General features: G+C 38.0%; 1 protein-coding gene across 1 annotated transcript in view; it reads right to left on the minus strand.

Annotated features, from left to right (window-relative positions):
- The window catches only part of LRP1B (LDL receptor related protein 1B), a gene marked incomplete at its 5' end in the record, with an annotated part of 645,110 nt that overhangs the window by 410,914 nt on the left and 211,220 nt on the right, over positions 1-22,976 (minus strand). The gene's annotated exons all lie outside the window — the stretch shown is intronic.

Genomic DNA, 22,976 nt, shown 5'->3' on the forward strand with positions numbered 1-22,976 from the left:
ACTATATTCTAAATTTAATCATGAAGGATAAATTTATATGGAACAATTCTTCAGAGGCAAGTCATTATCATAATGTGAGCTCAGTAAAAACCCAGATTAAAAAAAATACTAGCTAAGGGAACCCTTTTTTTTTTTCCTCTTATGTAAACAAATAACCACAATCCAAACATCCCCCAAAGTAAAATCAATGCAAGGCACTACAAAAATTAAAGTATTTCTCTTCATTTCTTTTCTTTTTTGAGGACTAATGAACAATCTACATGTGACAGATCATACTCATATCCCTTACTAGCAGGAGCAGTATTGCAGCAATTAGTGGGTTATTAGTATCTACATAAAACAGAAGTTGGTAGAGATAAAATGAGACTCCCAATCTTACAACGCAAGTCGAAGTTGTACCAAAAAAAAGAACTAATAAACACATGATAAGGTGATTAATAAGACACACAGAGGAAGCTAAAAAAGACATAGAATTAAAATAGAAATAAAGTGTCTCTCAAGTTTATTGAGGCCTATTGAATATAACTTCTATCTTTATGATAACATTTTTACTAGAGTCCCTTACCTAAATATCTTAAAATAACTGTACCATCATGAGGTAAGAGACAAGGTCATCTTGTGAATTAAAGAATCCCTAAAAGACTAAAAACATATGGCAGAAATTTTATTTTCCCCCCTGTAATAGACGTAGGTTGTTTCAAGGATCAGGGCTCAGATATTCAACATTTAAGTCAACGTTACAACTTGGAAGATTTGTACATAAGTTTGATGGAAAAGGCACAGACAACACAGGCTGGGGATAAAATGGCAGATCCATCTAAATGGCAGCACAGAAGTAAAAATAACCCAACCCAGAGCAATAATAAACCCCAGATAAGACATTGCCACTCATACAAGACATCTGGTGTCGTGTCAGACAGGTCCCTAAAAGTGTCAGCTCGATGCTCAGTAGCTCTCACAAAAAGGCAAACAGAAAACTATTAAGAATATCTCAAAACCATCATCAGGCCATTGTGTAAATTCATGATGCAGAGGCTGGAATTTCCCATGCAATCCCAGGCATCTCACCTCAAGAGAGCCTTAAGGCAGAACTATGGAAAAAAGAAAATAAATAAAACAAAGTATATACTTTACAGAAGTTTCTAAATAGGAAAAGAATACACATGTAATGGAAAGGGGGAAAAAAAACTTACAAGGACAGCAAACTTTTTCAGAGCAATAAAGAAACACAAACAAAACAAAATACTAGATCATGAGGACATTAAAAATATATTATATATATATATATATATATATCGTGTTTCAAAGAAACAAGAGAGGATAAATTGAAACAGAATCTTATAAAACTACTATTTGAAATCATAGTTAGGCAACAGTGTTGAGGATTTGATTGAAGTCAATGTGTTCAAAAACAGGTCAGGGCACAGTCTGCCACTGCAAACCAGTGAGGATGGTGCAGACACAAACCCTGGCTCAGAAGGGCTTTTTCTTTGTCCTTATCAGTTTAAATCTGTGAAGTGTCCCAAGGTTGGGTAAGTCTCCCTGTGCCCTGGATGATTTATGTTTCCCTACTAGCCACTTTCCAGAAGACTTTATTGAATTGGGCCCTTGGATTCTCCATCTCAGAAATTTTTATGCTTCTGAATCCTTAAGCTTATTTATTGCTAATGCACACCTGATCCAATTAAACTTTGATTTAGCTACTCTTTTATTTAATATTGGGTAGGAGTTATCTAGCTGAAATATTCCTTTATAACAGTCTGTTACAAAGTTATTTCCAGGTATCACACATTTTTTCTCCTTCCCTATTTTCCATTTTTTTTTTGTGGTTGCATTCTCACAGCTTTCCAAAAAAAAAAAAAAAAAATATATATTTAAACAGCAAGACAGCATTTAAACCAGTGTGAACCTCCTCACACAGAACTTTTAGCTAACCCAGAGCTGCAAATTGGTTAGAAATTTGCTGTACTGCAGAAAGTGAAAGACAATTCCATGGCAAAGGTCAAGGACTGAAATAAACAGGCAGAGATTCTGTCTGAGTTGGTAGACAGTAATATCTGGAATTTTTCTCCAAAACAACAACTTACCCAGCAAATTGCTAAATTGCTGCCATTCAAGGCCTGCAGGACTCAGAAAATACACTGGGACTGCAGCTTGGAATATCTGCTCCTGTTCTCTCTCTGTTCCCCAGGCTTGGCTGTCCCCTCCTCTGTGCCAACGCTGGCACTTGGGGTATCCAAAACTGCACAGAGAGCTGGAGCGTGCCAAAATTATCCCATATGATGGAAAAACAGTCTGCAGAGATCAGCTCCTGTCCTGGGTTGCAGTGTAGGATGTACACAAAGTATTTATTCTATCACCATCTCCATGAGCTGTTGGAACCAGGTGGGGCAGTGTTTTCCCAGGCCCCTCCTTTGGGCTCTTCTGCTCATGGCCCATCAATGCCTTGCCCAGGACTCACAGGGAACTCCCTCCAGGGGTTATCTCTGTTTAATGGGCCATCAAGGACCCATTGCACAACTCATCATCCCACTGGAAGATGCTCCGCCCAGGGGGAGGAGCCAAGCATTCCCACCTGGAGAGAATCTGGGATTTGGGACAGTGCAAGCAGCCCTGACCCACTGGATTCCCAGAGGAGCAGAGCTACCAGACCTTTCTACAGGATCACTGCTTCAGGAAGAGCACCTCACCTGGACTGCTCCCACCACCCTGCTCAGGTTGTATTCTGACTCTGTCAGTGCTCTTTTGTATTATTGCATTTATTTATTTTATTTTACTTTTTTCCTTTCTTCTTATTAAATTGTATTTCTGACGTGAAGCCTCTCACCCATTTTGCTTTCAAACCACGACAGCTCCCAGCACCCAGAGTGATCCCAAATGATGGAAAAGCACAGTCTGCAGAGATCAGCTCCCAGCACCCAGAGTTATCCCAAATGATGGAAAAGCACAGTCTGGATAAATCAGCTCCCAACAGGGCTCATTCTGCTCATGGGCAGATTCTAAGTGACAGCAATGAGAGAAACAGCAGAAACTGCTGCTGGAGGAACCATATGCAAATAATCTGATTCAATCTATTTTTATCATCATCATCAACATTGTTATTCAGCATAAAACAAGAGCAAGTTATGTAACTTCCATAACATCTTATTTCCACTGAAAAGTCCTTACTACAGAGGAAAAAGCAGGAGTTTTCCTTGTCTTTTCAGCGGACTATTCACTCCTCTCTACAAAGACATCTGTCCAGAGAGATTTAAAATGCTTTCAGTCCCATGGATAAATAAAGACCTGCCAGCAGTACAAGGAGGTTTCTAATGGATTATCATTAGCAACATGTCCAGCTACAGAAAAATAATTGAATTGGTCAGTGAGCAGCTCTGCTTCCTGTGTGGTGCCATTAGGAAGGCACAGAGAACTGGGAGAATGTGCTGTTGTTAAAGAACCACGTCAGGTTCTGTGCTCTCAGCATTATTAGCAGACATGGTAAAATCAGCATGGTAAAATTAGCAGAGATGGTAAAATCCCAGCTGTTGGGCAGTTAAATGTGATATAACACTGGTACTCTCCATGTGTGGCACCTCTGGAAGTTTTTTTAAGATGAGAGGCAGACTCAGAGTTTGTTTTGAGCTCTAGAGCTCCATCCTGAAATGGGAGAAATGACTCCAAGCCATGGGATACTAGAGTAAACAACAACCTCTTAAATCCAGTTTTTAATAGTTATTTTTAGACAAAAAGCACCAACACAGGCAGGCAATGAAACCCTTGCAAGGCTGTGCCAATACTTTACTGTAGCATTTTAATATTTCAAAACCTATGGTTGGTCTAAATTGAGAAAAAAAAATCAGTGTTTTGAATGGTTATCCAGAACTGGCAGTTTGAAATATTATTTTCAAAGCTATACTCACACTCCTTCCTTTCAGCATTGGTATTAAGAGTGTTATTTGAGAGGAATATAAAGCCCATCACAGCCCCTCTGCCCAAGGTTCTGCTCTCCACGCTCAGAACATTGAAACACAGCCATTTCAGATTATTTCAGCACAGTTGTTACACAGTATTTTGGGAAGTCCTTCCTCCCCTCTTCACCCAAAACATCAAACTGACAGATCCCTGCAAAATATTTTGGCTGCACAAAGCCAACAAGCCCTACCATGTAATATTTGCTGTTCACCAGCACCTTGTCACGTCAGAGAAAACAGATGTTTCCCTGCCTCCCTTCTGACAAGTTTGTACAACGTGCAGCAAACCTCCATCTCCCCTCCTTGGCACCAGCCACGCTGTCAGTCATGAGCACAAAGTATTTAATCAGCTCCAAACAAACCTCCCAGACACCAGCCAGGCTGAGGAATAACGGGAGTTGCCTCGAAAGGGGATGCGACTCTTTCAAAAATAATCATCTCTCAGCCCATCATTTTTCAATAGCTTAGATTTGGGATTTCTCTGCCAGTTCATGAGGCTTCCAGATTTCCTTTCACATCTGCTCAGAGCTGGAAATCCTACATGCAATGAATTTTATTCAGCTCCTCCAGAGGGAATTTCTGTAATCATTTAATTGAGGCTTTCTTTTTGTTCAGGTGGCCAGCCTGGGTCAGGGGCTGCAGGGATCCCAGGCAGGATGAGTGAGTGCTCCTGGTAAATCACACTGATGGTGAATTACACCAGACTTTTTTGTATCACTTTAGGTAAAAAAAAAAAAAAAAAAAAAAAAAAAAAAAATAAAAAAAAATAAAAAAAAATTGTTTTCAATGAAATATTTGTTCAATACCAGCTAGAGGTGCAGTTAATTGAGCCTGTGGCCAATTTATGAGAAGGTCATTTGTGTTTCTGATGTTCAAAAGAATCTCCTATTAAGAGAGAAGATTTGGAAACTCAGAAATCTGCTTCCATTGGAAGATTTCAAGCATTCCTCATACTTAGCACAGCACAAATAATAACTTGCCTTAGATTATACTCAACAGTTTTCCCCTCACCCCAAAAAGAGGTCATGAACCAAAAGGCAGAGTTCTGAAAAAACAAAATACATTATCACTATGTAAAGCATATGGGTATTTAGGAATATTGAAGCAATATTAACCTCAGGTTTACCTGAAATTTTAGTCTGGGGTTTACTCATGTTATTTTTTTATTTTCCTGACTACCCTGAAGTTAGAGTAATGCACACTAAACAATGAGGCAGTTAAAAATATCTGTATAACAACAGCAAGACTGCCTTGAGGGTGAGCTCTGCACACACCTGGGCACTGATTTACTCCTCTTCTTATTTAACCACATCAGCAGGGAGGGAACTCTCTTCCTTTTTATGAGCTCACAAAGGTGGCAGCAGAGAAGAAAAGCAATTTTAGGTGTGCTGAAAATATAGACTTAAGACTCTTGTCTAGGATCCTTTCAGAGACATATTTTAGTAAATTTAGCCCTTAAAACAAAAATGAATTTGACACAGAAATTCTAAGTCAACTCTATATTATAATTCCCACTAATTTTTGTAATGCCAGGTTCTCCAGTCCTTACATGATCATCTGCTTTTTCCCTTTACCAAAAAGAACTTCTCTTAATTCTACACCAAAACTTAACTTAAGGTAATAGTTGAAATTAAAAGCTAAACTGAAAATAAAATTCCATTTCATCTCTTCAAGTACTCTCAATGTAGTTGTACCAGATACTTACAAAAAAATTAAACAGAAAATTACGATTTTTTTTTTAACTGAAGCATTTAATCTCCTTTTTGATTTAACAAATGAATATGTGAAGGCCACTTCCTCAGGAAAGATCAACTGTAATGGCTTCTTTTCATTTGCATTATGAAATGCTGACAAAATTTCAGCCTTCTCTGTCCTATTTCATTATCCTTCCTCAGATTTTAACAACATATGCTTTGTCAGCACTTTTCATTTATAGCATATTGCTCTGTTCTCTACCACTGCTTTATCTTACTAAAAATAAAATTGGGAATCTGTCTTGCTTAACTTGGCTACGGGGCTTGTTCTGTGTATCTTCCTTTCCTTCTCACCCTCCAAAAATCCACTTACTGTCATCCTTGTCTTGAGGCTTCTCAAATAATAGCTACACCAGTGAGGTATATATTGCTCTTTCTTGACAACTGATGATTCCTTAGTTGGATAAAGATTTTCCCGACCTTAACACGTGGCACTAGAGCAGCCAAAATTGACTCACCTTTCTGTTTATGCAGGGAATTTTATAACATGTCTTTAGCTAGAAATGCCCATTTCATTGCTGTGGAGCCAGAAATGTGACAGGAGTTGCACATTTCCCCATACTACTGTAGGTAGAAAATTTTTCTGCAAGAATTTTTGATGCCCTTACTGAGCAAAGCTCCAGGATCCATAGTTATTGAAGGTTTTGGTGAACAGTGGCTCAACCTGACCTCCCAAATAAACCATTTACCACCAGACTGGTGATGGTCCTTCAGAGTAACATGGAGAGGTTCACTGCAGTGAGAATTAAGGCTAAAATTTACACTACACTGCAGTGTAATTAAGGCTAAAAAAAGTTTGAATTTGCTACTCTTAGGTACCAAAATTGTTTAAACCACAATTGAAAATATATAAATTTTATATGTATATAATATATATACAATATATAATATATAACAATTACAATATAACAATATATTACAATATGACAATATATCATTGTTAACCCACAGCACTGTGCTGTTTTGCTGCTGTTCCTAAGGCAGCTTGTGATACAGATATTTTTTCAAAGGTACATGATTAACCTCAACATTTTTGTTTTATCAAGTAACTTCTAATCTCATAAAAACCAATACCAAGGTGGCTTGGTAGGATCTATTTCCCCTCAGCCAACGCTAATAGGCATTAATTACATTACATTCCTTACATTTTTATTAAGCAAGCCTTGCATTAACCAGTGCATTATTTTGCTGTGGATCAATACCAGGCTAACAGGCCAGCAATCACCAGGACCAGCAGTGACTCTTTTTAAACATCAGCACAATTTTATCCTCCTGTCTGGTATCTGTACCTTCCCAAGATGAATTATTTTAGTTATTACAAAGAGCAATTCTACACAAACAACAAAAAGTGCCGTTGCTGAAGTGACTTTAATTTGCTATTTGCTGGTATAAAACTATAAAACACATTTTTAGAAGACTTGGGCACCTAAATATAAAAACTATAAGATCTTACATCCAACATCCTAGAGCTTATGGGGGGAAAAAAAAAAATGAGGTCCAAAACTATTCAAGTTTATGGTCATGATGACATTCAGCCCTTTCACCTGTCAGGCTCATCATGTAGATGAGTTGATTATTTCAGGAAAAAGACAAAAAAAAAAAAAAAAAGTCCCTTTGCCTATTGCTGCCCATCCTGCTGACAGAACACTCCCTATGGGAGATCCTGCTCCACATCCTCCTCCAGCTGAGGAGATTTAATCCCAATTTCACACCTCCCTGGAGGGTTTCCCAGTGCTCTGCTGTCAGCTTTTGGGCAGCTCCATCTGTTTCTGCCAGCACGTCTTCTCTGGACGTTGTAGGTAGAAATTATTGACTAAAAACAGTTACGTTGGAGGTATTGATCGAGAACATCCCGAGGGAAAATTGCTCCTTAAATTTCTTAAACTAGGTTTGCAAACCCGCATTCATATATATATATATATATTCATTCATACACGATCACACAGATATTTCTATATTTAAAATTAAAGACCACACTGAAATAAAAACTTGCACCCCCAAAGGACATGAAGTGTATTGGAAGAATATGAAACAAATGCAATGTCATTTCTTTTTCCTTCTACTTTTGGATATTGGACTGTAGAATAAGCACTTATTTTTTGTCTTAAGAAAAAATAAATGTTTTTACCACCACAGATCAAGCATAGTTTATTCATCTCAATAAAAGAATCAAAATTGTGAAGCAAAACTGGAATAATATGGATGTCCAGATGAAAAGTTTTGACACCATCAAAGACAAAATGAGGAGCTTATATAAACTGACTGGAGTGAAGACAGCAGTGATACAGCTGGGAGCTAATAAAAGATTTAGGTCTTGCAAAAGTTCATACTCTGGTCAAAATCAATGGATAGAAAATTGGTGCAATTATATTCATATCCCTTTATTTTATTTTTTTTCTGAGAAATAAACAGTCATCCACAAACCATACAATATTTTGAATCAGTGCAAATTATTTAATTGGTTTTCCCTAAAATGTTCAAATCAGTGACATAATTACAATAGTTCCTTTATCAATTTTTTTTTCCCAAATATGGACTCTTTAGCTTATGACATTCAACTCTCAAGTGCCCAGCAGATCTCCTTTTTCCCTTCACAAAGCTTTTGAAGCAGCAATTTTAGAAAACTAAAGTACACAGTACCCAGAGGAGCAGTTTCTGTTCTCTGCCTTTCTACTTCCCCACTGAAAGCAACCATGTTCTTAGGCTAATCTGTGCCTAAATATTTTATTATTTCTTTTATTCATTGAAAAGAGCAGCAAAAGTGTACAATGACTCTAAACACATCAAATAAAGTTCTGCCCTGGCACAAAGAACACAACATCTTTGAAACTTGTGTCCCAACTCTGCCTCAGAACCTCTGAAAGAAACATGAGATGGTGTGGAAGTCTCCCTGAACTGCTCATTTGCTAACAAGTGCTCTGTGGTGCATCAAAAAGGGAAAATTTTATGTTTTCATCCACACAAAATAACAATGACAACGAGCTGTTTGCATTAAAGTGAACAAGTGGCACAGGAGTAATTCCAACACACGTGAAAAATCCCCTTCTCCACAACTGTGCTCAATGCAGAGGTAAAGCACTAAACGCTTTTCCATTTCATTCACCACCTCAGCAAATACACATAAATAATGCACAGCAGAAGATCACAACAAAAGATTCTCTGTGGAAACACTCTGGTTAATAGTTTGGGGGTTTTTTCCCTATTAATTCTTAATACAAAATGAAATAGCTGGTTTCTCACAGAGCGCTTTGCTAATATAAAAAAAGTGGAAGTCATGACCAGTATTGAATCATGGAATGGTTTGGGTTGGAAAGAACTCCAAAGATCATGTTATACCAATCCCCTGCGACCTCCCAGGACACTTCCCACTAAACCAATGGTGTCAATCAGCTGCCTCATTTTGACACATATTCCCACCATATTCTGAATAATTCAAAATTTGGTTTTAGGAAACGGTCCAATATTAAGAACATTCTAATTGTGAATATCCTGACCAGCCTAACTGGAAGAGGCTGGGAGGAGGCAGAGGTTTAAAGAACATCTCTGGAGTTTCTGCTGCTGGAGATCTGCAGGGGCAAACCTTCCTGCCTGATAAAAACACAACTGTGACAATATTCCATCTGGGCTTTCTGTTTCCTCAGTCTTTCCATTAAAGACTCTATTTCTTAAAAAAAAAAAATATTTCCATTTGCCTACTGTCAGACAAACTGCTGCTGAGCTACAGGAATTCCAGATATTTGTAGCTACACAAACTGATTCATTAACTCTCAGAATAGTGTGGTAGACAGCTTTAAAAAAAAATCACATTTTCATCAGATGAAGGTTGCCTGAGCTTCAGGAGGTAGTTATAGATCTGAAATAAAATGTATTCTAAGGAAGAGTTCCAGAAACTACAATAGAGAATTAGTAGGAAATTGCTGAAAAGTACAAATTAAATGGCTCTTTTGGTAACAGGAGTCTAGAAATTAGATCGCATTATAGAAAACATGTCACAGCTTGACTTTGGGTGGGTTTGATAACTCAACAGAAGAGTTTTTAGAGGATTACATTTCTTAAACATTGCTTCTCAAATCAGAAAACACAATTGTTATTTATAGATATAAATTTAAAACCCACGTGAGCTTTGATACAGGTTCTGTATTTTGCAGAATTCAGAGCTGGAGGAGAGAGGGCAAAGAGGAGCTAGAGAGTACCAAAAAAACCACAATCATGTTAAACAGTGATGCCTCAGTGGCAAGAAAACATGGAAAATTAACATGCCTTTTATCTGAATAAGCTCTGCAAAGAGAAAAAAACCTGCAATTTAAATTCCTTGCCTAATAATTATGTATGATCATAACCAGAAACAAGACTCAGATGAAGTCTGGGTGGTTCTTTTCCTTGTCTCACCCACCTTCCAAACTTTGGAGAGTCTCACTTGCAGGCTTGGTGTCACCTACAATGGAGCACTAAACAATCCAAAGGAAAAGTACATGCAAATTTTTTTAATTTTTTTTTTTTTTGCCTGCAATTAGCAGGGTTTATGAGCTCACTCAGAATCTTATTCTGTGAATTGATGGGGAAAAAACTGTTATTTCTTTCACGAGCAGTTGACATTTGTGAACAACAAGGCACCAGACCATCAGGTGGCTAATTTAAGCATTAACAGTCCTTGGCAGGAAAGACAGCCAGACTGCATGCAGGCATTTATGACAGCATCTCTAAATGTAGGTTTTGGTCTGTAATCCTATAAATGAACATTCTTTTGTGCAATATTTTGACAAATCAAGGGAAAAAATGCCAGGAAAAATCCAGCAGATAGCATGAGTCACACCTTTCCTAAGCCATTTCAGGCATCTGTTGCTATGGGACCATATGGGTAAAACAGAAGATGCAGGTACCTTTTCCAGTCACAAGTATTCTAAAGATAAACATATGGGTAGAAAAATGCTAAAAAGAAAAAAAAAAAAAGACTGATTTAATTGTTTGTTAATAGGATGTACTATGGTAGCAACAGCTTTTCTTTTATCGCTGTTACAGTTAATTGTGATTCACTGTTGCTCTTGACACTCTGACACCCAAGTGCCAAAACTAAAAGTAAAACAGTTTTAACTTTTAAAGTTGTGGGTTTTTTTCAGTTCTCAGGGTTTTGTCGTTGTAGGGTTTTTGTTTGTTTATTTGTTTGTTTTTAATTGGGAGTGGGAGTGTTTCTATGTCAACAGTAACCTCATTCTTCACCCAGATTTTAAATTTTGATCATCTAAGTTTATTGTACTGCTAGAAAATGGATCAGCTGAACAGAGCAGGCTGAAATCCTATTTATTTTCCCCATATCAGAAGGCTGATGAATGATGAATAGCTTTGACACCAGGGGTTAATGGATCATTGCCTGCATTTGCATAATAAAAACTTAATCATGCCTTGCTCTTTTGTTTTATGGAAGAAGATGATTCTAAGAGCTATCACCACCAAAAAAAAAAAAAAAATAAAATAAATAAATAAATAAATAAATAAAAAAGGTAATAACCCCCCCCCCCCTCACAGGCATTAAATGCTATAAATAACATTTGCTTACCTCATGTGTTTCTATAAATGGGTTCCAAGGTGCTGGCAGAGCTCTGAAGAATCAAACCCTGGAGGCAGAAGAGCCCCTGCTGGCTCTGCATATGCCCAGCTGCACTTCAGAGAGAGGTGCCACAACCAAAATCCCAAACTTTTAACACAGGAATGTGAATCAAAAGCACAAATCTTTGTCAGGGTTATTCATCTTCCTCATTCTGATCACGGTTAAAAAGTGACAGTGCCCTTATTGATAAATATTATGATTTTTTTTTGCACTTTATTAATGGTATTATCAGGTTAAGATTTGGAGAAGTACAGGTTACTTGTATTGTATTTTCCCATTTTGGGGTACCAGAAAAATTATGAGAGCAGACTGGTAGGTAATTTTCATGCTGTTCTCAAGGTGTGAGCAGTTTCCAAAACCGTGAGAATTCACAAATTTGAGGAAAGTGCAATTTTCAGGATCCTAAAGAGCTACAAAAACTAGAGAGCAAAGTCTCAAATAATACGCCTTATCAAATGAAAGATCACATATACACACACACACACACACATATAGATACCACAAAACGGTTTAGGTTGGAAAGGACATTAAAAATCACCTAATTCCAACCTCACTGCCATAGACAGGGACACTTTCCACAAGACCAGGTTGCTCAGAGCACCACAGATAATACATATAGATAAAATCCTGTATATATCAGAATTTCAGCTCAACTCAGCTAGGCTAAACTTACTGCAGAAGGTTAATTGAACAAACACATTTCAAGATTTTTATCACAATATTTTGAGGAATAGTGAAGTCTTAGAATAATTTACCACTATGTTGTGGGGTTTATATGCATTTTTTGTTAAGTAAGTGTTGCTTTTTTCTGGATTTCAGCTTTTTAGTTCGCACTCATACTTTTGGCCCTGCTGCAGGACTCAGTGCTGATTTGGATCCAGCAGAATTGTTACCACTGTCAAAGCTTTCACCTTCCTTCCCTCTTCTCTTCCTTCCATCCTGAAGATTTTTTTTTTTTAACTACAGTATTTCCTCTCCAACTTCCTTATCAGCAAACCATATGCAGAGCTAATCATGAAAGCTGTGTTATCACCTCCACTCTTCCAATGACAGCCCAATAACAGAAATCAGCTTTAAATCAGTTACAGCATCAACCTCTCCCTTGCACTCCAAATTCACCAGGACCTTGTGTTTGAAAATACCCACTCCAAAGGAGGCTCTGACAATATGCACAGCTGTCTCTCCTCTCCTTTCTCTCAGTGGCAATGTCTTTTTATCATAATGATAAGCAATGACACTTGAAATAAAAGTGCTGGAAATCTGAATATCACAGCCTGAACAATGTTAGTGTCTCAGGACATTTAAAATGAAAAAAAAAGCTCGAATCAAAGCCTAATGCTGCCCGTTTTATCTTCTGTGCTTCTTCCTGTCAGGTGAAATAAGAGCACAAATCCATGGAATACACAAGGATTATGAAATGCTCCTGCTCTCCTTGAACATCCCTTGCTGGCCTGCACTGAAGGTAATTGCTGTTGAGTCAGAAATTGCTGAAAAAACAAGAGAAGAAGCTGCAAAAGGCAAGTGCAATTGTAGGTATAACACAGAGGTGACAGAGTCAGCCTCAGAATGTGCTCCACTGCAAGCCAGCATCCTCCCATTTGTCCTTTCAAACCTGCCTAGAAAAATGGATTTATTTTCTGTTATAAGTTGTTGAGGTTTTTTCCCCAGATCCAATATACAAATAATGCTTCTCCACATTGAAATGTACATTTATTATCTGTCTCTCAGGTTCGTATTTCACTGAAATTCTATTTCTGTATTTTTTTCATTAGTAGAATGCATATATCAACAAATAATTTTGACTTGCACACCCCTCAGTGTTCCACCATACCATACTAGCACCAGTTTGGCTTCAATTACATCCCAATATTGCTGAGAATATTATTTGGGCTAATTGTACTGCATATGACCATAGAAATTTTTCAGTAAACTTTCAAAAACTATTGTAATGATACTTTACTCTGAGATTTCCATGTGTGTAGCCCAACACTAAATTTTAAGTAGATTTGAAAACAAACACAATATTGAAACATATCATAAGATATGTATGGAGGACTATTTTAGGTTGCTTTGCTTAAAAGTGGACCCAGATGTACATGAATATAAATGCAAATGGGTTGGCTTTTTAAAATCAAAACAAATCAAGAAAGATGATGTTTCCTCCTCTTTTTGTTTACTCCAGAGGAAGTAACCAAGATGCATTAAGAAAACTAAAGGATATTATACCCCAAAATTATTTTACTAGGTACAATTAGAAAATAATCATATTACCAATTGCCAGTGAGAAATATGTGCTCTTGCTAAAACATTAATTACAGATAATTTAATTATTACTCAGAATTAGGTTTTGGAGTTTTTGGTAAACTTTTGTTTCCATTTAAGGTAGTTCATAAACCTCACTCTCAGAGTGGTTAGAAAATGTCTTTTTAGACATAAGCAAATAATAGTATGAAAACATTATTCAGTGGGAGCCTTTGACCAAATCCAATTCCCAACCTGAACTGAAGGCTTTGAAAATGTTCTCCAACATTTCATTAGAAATATTTGCATTTCTTTGATCTTCTTGTTTCTCTCTGGGCTGAGTTTTAAGTGTCAAAATAGAAAGAATAAAATACAGTCAAGTCCAAAGTTGGAAGGATCTACAGTGACCATCAAGTTGAACTGGCCAACCACTTAAGGGATGACCAAAAATTAAACTTTATTATTAAGGAAATAGTCCAAATCCCTCTTAAACATGGACAGGCAGGGATGCAGCAAACTCTCAAGCAAAATTTCAGTGATGCTCCCAGAGAAAGAGGACCTTCCTTCTAACAGGAATATCCAATTAGATTCATTTTCTTCTGGGAATCCAACAAAGCAGTGGTCCAGTTTTCTTGTTAAACCTTGTAAGCAATAAGCGTGAAATAAGAAAACACACTTTGGGATGAGAAATCAAACATTGTATCATGGAATAACTTTTTTTTTTCCTTTATATATTCCTCTACATCAACCACAAACTCCAGCAGTCATTTTTTGTACATTTAACAATCTACAATATTTCTTTAAAAGACTTTCTCCCTTATTTTACCTCTGTGTACACACACTGCCTCTATAAACTCAAGCTCTGCTCAAGGCAGAGGTGAGTTTCTTGTAACAAGCAAAAAGCCACGGGTGTGAACAGAGATGGGAGACCTTACAAAGGGCATTGTCCCCTAGGGAAAGGCACCATTTACTGTTCATTATCCCAGCAATCTCTCCCCAGTATTATATTTAGCCATGTATTTAGGGCAAATCAGCAAAGCCCAGAACTGTGTGTCTACACTTAAGGTCTTTCTGTGCTCAGCACAGGCCACTGACCCCCATCCAGCAAAGCACTCAGAAATCTCTGCACAAACCTGAAAGCTCACACACACTGAGAAGCTGCAATGTGCATTACCACCAGTTTTGCTTAAAAGCAAGTAAATTGCCTATAAAATACTTAAATCATTGCCATGCATGTAAAATACTCTTATTCCTGTTCAGTGTGATAAACTCCTCTCCCAGGAGTTAATGGTTTTGCTATATTCAGAGCTCTGCAGATAGGCAAGTGCACAGAAGAAAGTAAAGTATGAGTTACTCTGTGCTGATAGCAAATGTTGCAATTTTCCTCAATTTCTACAGTCTGGTCCACAATGCAATCCTCACTGGAGAATGGTTAAACATCCAGCAGTTCAATGTGTTTGTCACTCAGCCTCTTGGCTCTGCAAAACCTGAGAGAAATAGATAGGCCACTTGTGGGATTCCCTCTGTGTGTTAGAGAGATAATTAGTCTGGACACAAGAGAAGAGGTGCTGCCCTGCCCCAAGGACACTGACACCGATGTAATGGTATCCTATTTGCCCTAATCCTCCCAACAAACACCAATAAAATATACAGAGCAGAGGAAAACAGGCACAACACAGCCAGGGTGGATGAGATAGTGGCCAACCTGGTCTGGTGGGAGGTGTCCCTGCCCATGGAAGGGGTGGAACTGCACCATCTGTATGGTCCCCTCCATCCCAAACCACCCCATGACCCTCAGATCATGGGGTCAGATCAACCCAAACCTCACTGTTTTCAATGACACCACACAAATATCAGAAGGGAAGTTTTGACCTCTTGGAATCTGCTGAAAGACAAAGATCTGTGGTAAGTCTGTAGACTGAGGGGTTTGCACAGAATTTCCCAGGAAATTAATCAGGAATAGACTCTATACACATATAACAGATTATGCTTTGCTCAAAGCTCCTGAGTTTGCAAGTGTTACGACAATTCAAAGCACATTTACAAGACATTTTCTTCAATCCTCACACAATTTTTAATACTATGGACCATTTGTTTGGATTTTTTTTCCCCCTGAACTTGTTTCTTCGTAAATCAATAGATCATAAAAAATACAAATGGGCTAAGGATTTTGCTTTGAAAAATTACATCAGTAAGTTACAAAACACAGAAAAAAACCGTAACTTCAAGGACAGATTTTCTCAGACTCTACTGGGAAAGATAGAACTCCACTTAATATGTGAGGTTATTGTATAGAAAGCCCTGGAGAGTTCTGTATTTGCAGATCAGACAAGATTTGAATGCTGCTTTAGGAAGGCTGGTTTCTGAGAGGCAGTTGTCGCCCAGAGGCTCTCTGATATGAACAGCAAATCACTCCTGATGGCGTGTTTTGAACCAGATTATGGCATTTTGATCTTTAGTTAAACATTCATGTAATAGCCACGAGGGTGAATAGTGACTATTCCCCAGTGAAATCACTCTTTGGATAGAGGTGTCAATATGAAAGAGCCAAAGATGAGTATTTCCTTTTGGCTGCTACAGGAGAGCAGAGACAGGATAGAGGAGTTTTAAAACTCTCAACCCAGAGTCCCAGGCTAAGCCTGATGGTTTGTGCTGCCCTGCCATGAACCAGGCTAATGTCTCATTCTTTCTGAGTGTTAAAATGCAGCTTTAGTACCCCACTTCTCTCTGTTTCAGCAACAGCATTGACTTCTTGAACCTTCTTGGGTTTTCTTTTTTTAATATTAAATTAACATGGTGTTAGGTAGGAGGCAGAGATTTAAGAAGCTGTGCCAAGTAATTCCATCGTAACATAGTTGTTTTGGTTTTTTTCCTCCCCTTCATCTTATTTTCTGTTATATTTAAACCAAATAAACCCAGCCTTTGCTAATCAAGCAGCAGAACACAATGGCCTTCACCCTGTTTGTCTGATACGGCTTCTTGATGAGATAAAGGCAGCTACTAAGGAAATTATTATACTACATTTATTCTAATTTTGGATATTGATATCTTAGATATGAAATTATTAGAAAATATAATGGCCTGAATTGTAATTAAACTCAATATTGGTGTTGTGCAATAATGAATGACTAATGATGACCCTGCTGCCACTGGAGGGAAAGCAGACTGCGGCTCTTTATCTCCCTGTAATGGGAACATTTCCTTTCCCTTCATGCCCTGCTAGAGGTTTAGCCTTTCTGACATTGTGGTTTGAGTTAAAACCTCACAGAAAGGCTAAAGAGAAGAGCTGATCTATTGAGCTTGTTCTGATATTCTCCTTCTCCTGTTTATTCTCTCCCTGATCAGCATTTTAACCTCGGCCGATGTCGCTGCCAAACACCCGGAGCTGAAGGGAGAGAAAAGGTGAAGAACAAGAGGCTAGAGTGGGGATTAAACTGAATTTTATCCTGAGGCTCCTGTCACCACAGAGCAGTGACAGAGATCAGGTGCCACTGGGCTGGAGATGCTCAGGGTGTGCAGGGGAACAGGGACATCACCAGGAGAGCTGATCCTCGAGCTGTCCCCTACTGATCAGAGCAACAATCACAGACCTCAGAAACACCTGGGCAAGACCAAAAGGAATCTTTAAATCTCTTCTAAGGTGATTTTAAAGAGAATTAAATACGAGGCTCTGCTCCTGGAACAGTTCATACCCCAAAGCTAACTTACTTCTATCTCCTGCCAAATAAAAGCTTTATGGATCACATAATAAAATGTTATGGCTGCTGGCACAATTAATTAGAGACGGAGGACAGCACAACTTCCACCTCAAACAGAAGTGTCATATTAAAAGAAAAAAAGCTGCTAAAATACTGTGACTATGACCATTTCAAACTGATTCAGTACAGAAATTAAGAGATGCTAAAAAAAATAATAATTTAAAGGAGATAAGGACAGTCTGTATTGTTTGTAAAACACCTGGAGATCATATTGAGAGGAGGGTTGATCAATACTTCAGATGACAAACCTCCAATTTCTCTACTGCTACTTGTGGCTACAAAAGAGGTGTATCAGCATCTGTACATGGGTCAATAAAGTCCATTTACACGTTTGGGAAAAGAAACTCACAATTAATGCACTGATGTCAAACTTCCTACACAATTCTGAATCTTCCTTCTAGACTTAGACAATTATACTCCTTCTAATGTTTCAGAAAAAAAAAAATCAATAATTATTCAAGATTGCTCAAAACTGATTACCTGCTGAAGGGTGACATGAGTGCCCACAGAATGGAAAGCCCACTGTGCATTTTATTTGTGGCTGGGCTCATGGAGCACCATCTTTATACAATTTAGCACATCAAGTCCATACACTACATGCTGTGGTGACTTGCACTGTACAAAAAGCCAGGAAACATCTTAAAAGAAACACCTTAAAAGTACAGCAAAGCAACAGTTTGGAATCAATGAGAATAAATATGACATTTTTCAGAGGATATTTCTAGGTAATATAACAGGTAACACCCTAAGCCCATTAAGTTCCCCTTTAGTTCCATTCACACTGACAGAGTTTCAGGTGTGACAGCTTAACCTGAACAGAAAACTGGCAGCCCTCACTCTGAGTTCTGCATCTCTGAAGTGGTATGGATGGTGCATTTAGAAGAAATATAAATATTACATTGCTAAAGTACAAGGAGAAATAAAATTTAAAAAGCTATCAGTGGTCAAAGCATCCCTTCTGTTCACCAAAACCGCTCTCAGATTTGGAACTGGAGTTTTGGCACTTGAGGATTACCTTCCCCATATGCCATTCTTTTTACACCAAATGAGCAGCAAATCATTGTGTGACTGCACGGTGACAGCTGAGGTGGCACTTGTGACCTCTGATGCCTGATCATGTCACTTAACAGAAACACCCTTTTACAAGGGCTCATGAACACACAGTGCAGCTCAGCAGGAATTGGGGATCCACTTCTGACAATGATGACACCAGGGCTCATTTATAACCCACCTGCACGTGTCACTTCCAATTTCTGAAAAATGTCTGTTTGCAAGACATAGAGATTATATGTAACTATTTGGCAATTATTAAATGTGCCCTCAAAGTTTGTTTCAGCCTTTTTTAAGAGAGGTGCTCTTTGCTATAGAATCCGGGAAACTTTCTGCAAGTTGGTAGAAAATAAGAGTTTTCTTAATTTTTGGTTTGGTTTCGTTGAGTTTTTTTGGTTGTTGTTGGGTTTCTGTTTGTTTGTTTGGTGTGTGTGGTTTTTGGGGATTTCTGAGGTTCTTTGGAGGATTTTTTGGTTTGGTTTTTTTAGGGTGTTTTTGGTTTTTTGGTTTTGTTTGTTTGTTTGTTTTGGGGTTTTTGGGGGGGGGTTTTTTGTTTGTTTGTTTGTTTTGGGGTTTTTTTGCAACTTTTTGTGGGTTTTTTTTGTTTTTTCGTTTACTGTTTCTTGGTGTTTTTTGTTCTGATGGTTTGTTAGGCAGGAGTTCTGCTCGACTGGCTCGATGCAAATCTGCAACTCTCCTCAGATGCAGAGTGCCTCGTTTTCTGTCTGCACCAAACCTGATTAACACAGGCAGCATCCACCAGGAGCTCTGCCTCTCACAAATGAAACTTAACTAGGTTGCCTTCTGTGATGTTTACCCACAGGGAACGAGGAAAAATTTGTATTCCTAGTTAGAATTTTTTTTTTTTCCTCCTTGCATGTAAGAGGAAGCAAGTTTCCCCTAGTTATACATCCTTCTATGTTTATGAACAGATGTAGGAAGGAAGCAGAGTTTATAGTATACTACTTTTAAATTGACTCATTTGTGATTTCATTAAAATGCAGAATAAATTTGATATCCCCAGGCAATATTTCCACAGAATTCTTTAGGTTAAGATTTTCTTTCTATTTCTCTAAAAAGCAAAGGAGATTTTCTAAAGGCTTGCTGATTTTATACATCATTTAAAGTGCTGTTCAAAGAGGAAAGGAGAAAAGAACAAATTTTATTCCTCAATATTCTTCATTACTGTTTAAAACAGCATATGTTTCATGAAACTCAGAAACTCAATCAGAAAGTTTGACAGCCTCCACTTGTGGAGCACCTATGAAAAATCCACACAGAGTTTTGCACGTTACACTTTAGAATTCTCCTTCTTCTTTCTGATAATGTATTTATTCTGGATTAAATTACCATGATTTTTAGGCATTAAAAAATAAAAGACAGCTGTTGGTATGAAGTTACATAGAGCAAGAAAATAGAATATTTTTGCCTTCATCTCAGGAGTCTGTAAAATATGCATGAATATTTCCTAAATTCTATGATCAATAATAAAAAAAAGGTTCTATAGTTTAGGATTCTATATTCTATATAAAATTTATCCTTACAAACTACTTTGATGATGAACAGTCAACTTTGGTGAACAACAAAAAAAGTATCAATGCATTTCTGGTTAAATTTTCATTAAGCCCAGAAAATTTTTACCTTTAATGACATGTCTAAAAATTTCCATCAGTGACCCTACATGCCATCCTCAGACAATTTCTGAGCTAAGCCTTGAAACTTTGGCACACACCACGTGAATCTGAAACGCCAAGATGAAAAAAATCATCTCAAAATTTTGTCAAGGGAGATCCAGTCACAACCAATTACAGTGAGGTTCTCTACAGGCAGTAAAAAAGATAACCCCAGACCTGTTGCTGCAGGTGATCAAGGGATATTATTCTTTGGAAAAAAAAAAAAATCCATTTCTGTGGTTGCAACCTGCAGTAATTAAGAGAGGAAGTGACAGGCAGACAACTTTTGATAGAACAAGCAAGAGGGTTTGGAGTCCTCTAGCCCCTGGTATCACCTTTTCTGGCTCAACTCCTCCTGGCTGGAGTGTTCCTTACACTACAAAGCACTGAGCCGTGGGATACGTGGATTTGAGTGGAAATTGTGCAGTCTGTTCCATTTGACTGTCTTATTAACAGCTGGACTTTCAGCTCAGCACCAGGAATCGCTTAATAAATGGACAAATTGCTGCTTAGGCAGGAGACACTGTAGAGGGGTTATCTGAAATGATTCTCTGGTCAGTAAAGCCATGGGGCAAACAAAACAAAACAGTGTTTATTCTACTTTGCTTATAATAGATATAATAGAAATGTAGGGGGAAATAATTAGGAGAAAAGCACCTTTATTTTTCCATAGTGTTCCCACCTTACAGATCCATCATTACAGCTATTATTCTGTGAACAAAGAGTGAAATCTAGTTTTGAAAGCTTAATTGAAGTTTTTTTTGGCTTTGTGACAGAACCAATTCAGATTTGTTTCCTTCAAATAATCTCACTGCTCCTTCAGAAGTTCCTGGACTTGAACCACATCAGTGATGTAACAAATTCCACCACTAAAACCCTCTCAGAAATCAGGAGATTTTAACATGAATGCCACATTTTTTAGTCTTACGAGCTACTATAAGAAAAAAAGTAGAATTATTTGTATGAAGTGTTTTTTGTTAGTTTATAAATGCTGTTTGTTTATAAACCAGCTATTTGAAAATCCTGACACTTCAGCTGCACCAAACAATTCAGGGAGAGGATAACAAAGAAAGACTAAAAGATGAGGAAGATCATGAAACTGGGGCAGAGTTCAGTCCTGAATTAACATGATCTGCTGGGACTCCTGAACTTTTCTAAAAAATTGGAATTCAGGGGGAAACATTCAGCATGACCCATGTTATCTATGACTGGCCTAAATCAGACTGCAAAAGCTATGGGGACAGCCAGACAAATACTTTTCTGCCCTGCATAATCCAGGCAAGGAATGATGTAAAAGAAAGCAGCATTTCCCAAGTGGCCACAGGAGGTAAGTGCTGCAACCGAGGCTTTTATTATTTCTGTCTGAACTGCTTATCTTCTGCAAAGCCCTTTCTCTCAGAGAGAGATGAACAATTCATTGCAAAGTTAGCTGGAAAGGCAAATGCAGGACCCACTGGGAACCCAGGGTTGGAAATGGAAGGCACTGTCACTAAGTAATAAGGCCTATTTACCACATTAGGGGATTTTCTTTCGTTTTGGTTTTGTGCTAAACAACTGTGAGCGAGGGGAAAAGCCAGGCTCCAACACCTTAATCTACAAACAGCCTTGTACTCCAGACAGGGGAGGGGGAAATAGATGTATTCTACTTGATTAGGTTAGAACTGCTCTGAGAACAATAGGAATTGAGTACAAAAAAACTATGGGCTACAGTGATGCAGGGAATATCACTCCTCTCATGTCTGCTTCCAGTTTCAGCTCAAATCCATATCTTTCTTCCCATTAATAAGTGTTTATCATTACTACACTCTACTTAATCAAATAAATTCAGTTATTCTGTAAATGCATGTTATACCAGGTATTTCAAGGGTTTAGAAGACTAAATTTGGCCCAACACATACTCTGGAGCACATCTACAGATTTCAGTTGCTCCCTGATCTTGCAAACATTGAAATTCTTGTGAAAAAACACCTTTTTTTAATGCCTTATGCATTGCTCACTTCCAGATCACAAAGAGCTAATTGAAAATTTGTTACTTTTGCAAGGTTTCAGCTCTATTAACACTGAAAGCATGTGAAGATGAAATATCTATAGGCTAAATCTGCCTATCTGAAAGGCAGATTAATGCATATCAGTTTTGGTGAGGAATTCCATTCTAGCAGGGGACCTTCCCTGAGGTGACACCTGAGACTGTGCTTTATAGAAAGCAAACCTTTAGAGGAGGGCAGATGTGGAAGAATCTATCCTGTGCTGGTGCCAGAATGGGGAACAAAAATCAAAGAGAGGGGAAAATAACACTGCACCATTTTCATGGGTGTGTGAAATGTGCCCTGTGGAAAGGAGCAAAGGACCAGCAAAGAAAGTAGGTGCTAAAATACAGGAAAATAGAGTAAATATGCATTAATTAAATTTTAATTTATGCATGAATTTAATTTTGAGATACTTATAGCTTGGCAAAATACGGATATGAAGATATGAATCATGGGCAGGAGTAAGAACAGAGTATGTGAACTCTTAACAACATCTTTGAATGCTTGAAAGAAGAAGCTCATAGGTTTACTTAAGGAATGGAAAGATAAAGGAATTTGGGAAATGCTTCCTGGCTTCATGGAACCTTCACAACACATCCCATGAAGGGCTGTACCATTTGTATGTAATAATCAGGCAAAGAATATATTTTCCCATAATCTCTTTCTCTCTCTGAAACACAGAGTGAAATACCCTGATATTTAGCTTAGCTCACGTAACTGACACTGAAGTTCCTCCAATATATGTAAAGCTGAGCAGAAGAGAGCAGGGTTTGGTCTGGGGAGGCAGCAAACAATCCCCACAGGAACCTCTGCTGTGAGTCCTGCCAGCCAGGAACAGACACAAAGCAGAGCTTTTCCCACAACCCTCCAAAGGAATTACCTTGGATTCTTCTCAACTACCAAACTATGAAGCTG

The sequence above is a fragment of the Zosterops lateralis genome (genome assembly GCF_965231275.1).
Source record: "Zosterops lateralis genome assembly, chromosome: 7".
NCBI lineage: Eukaryota > Metazoa > Chordata > Aves > Passeriformes > Zosteropidae > Zosterops > Zosterops lateralis.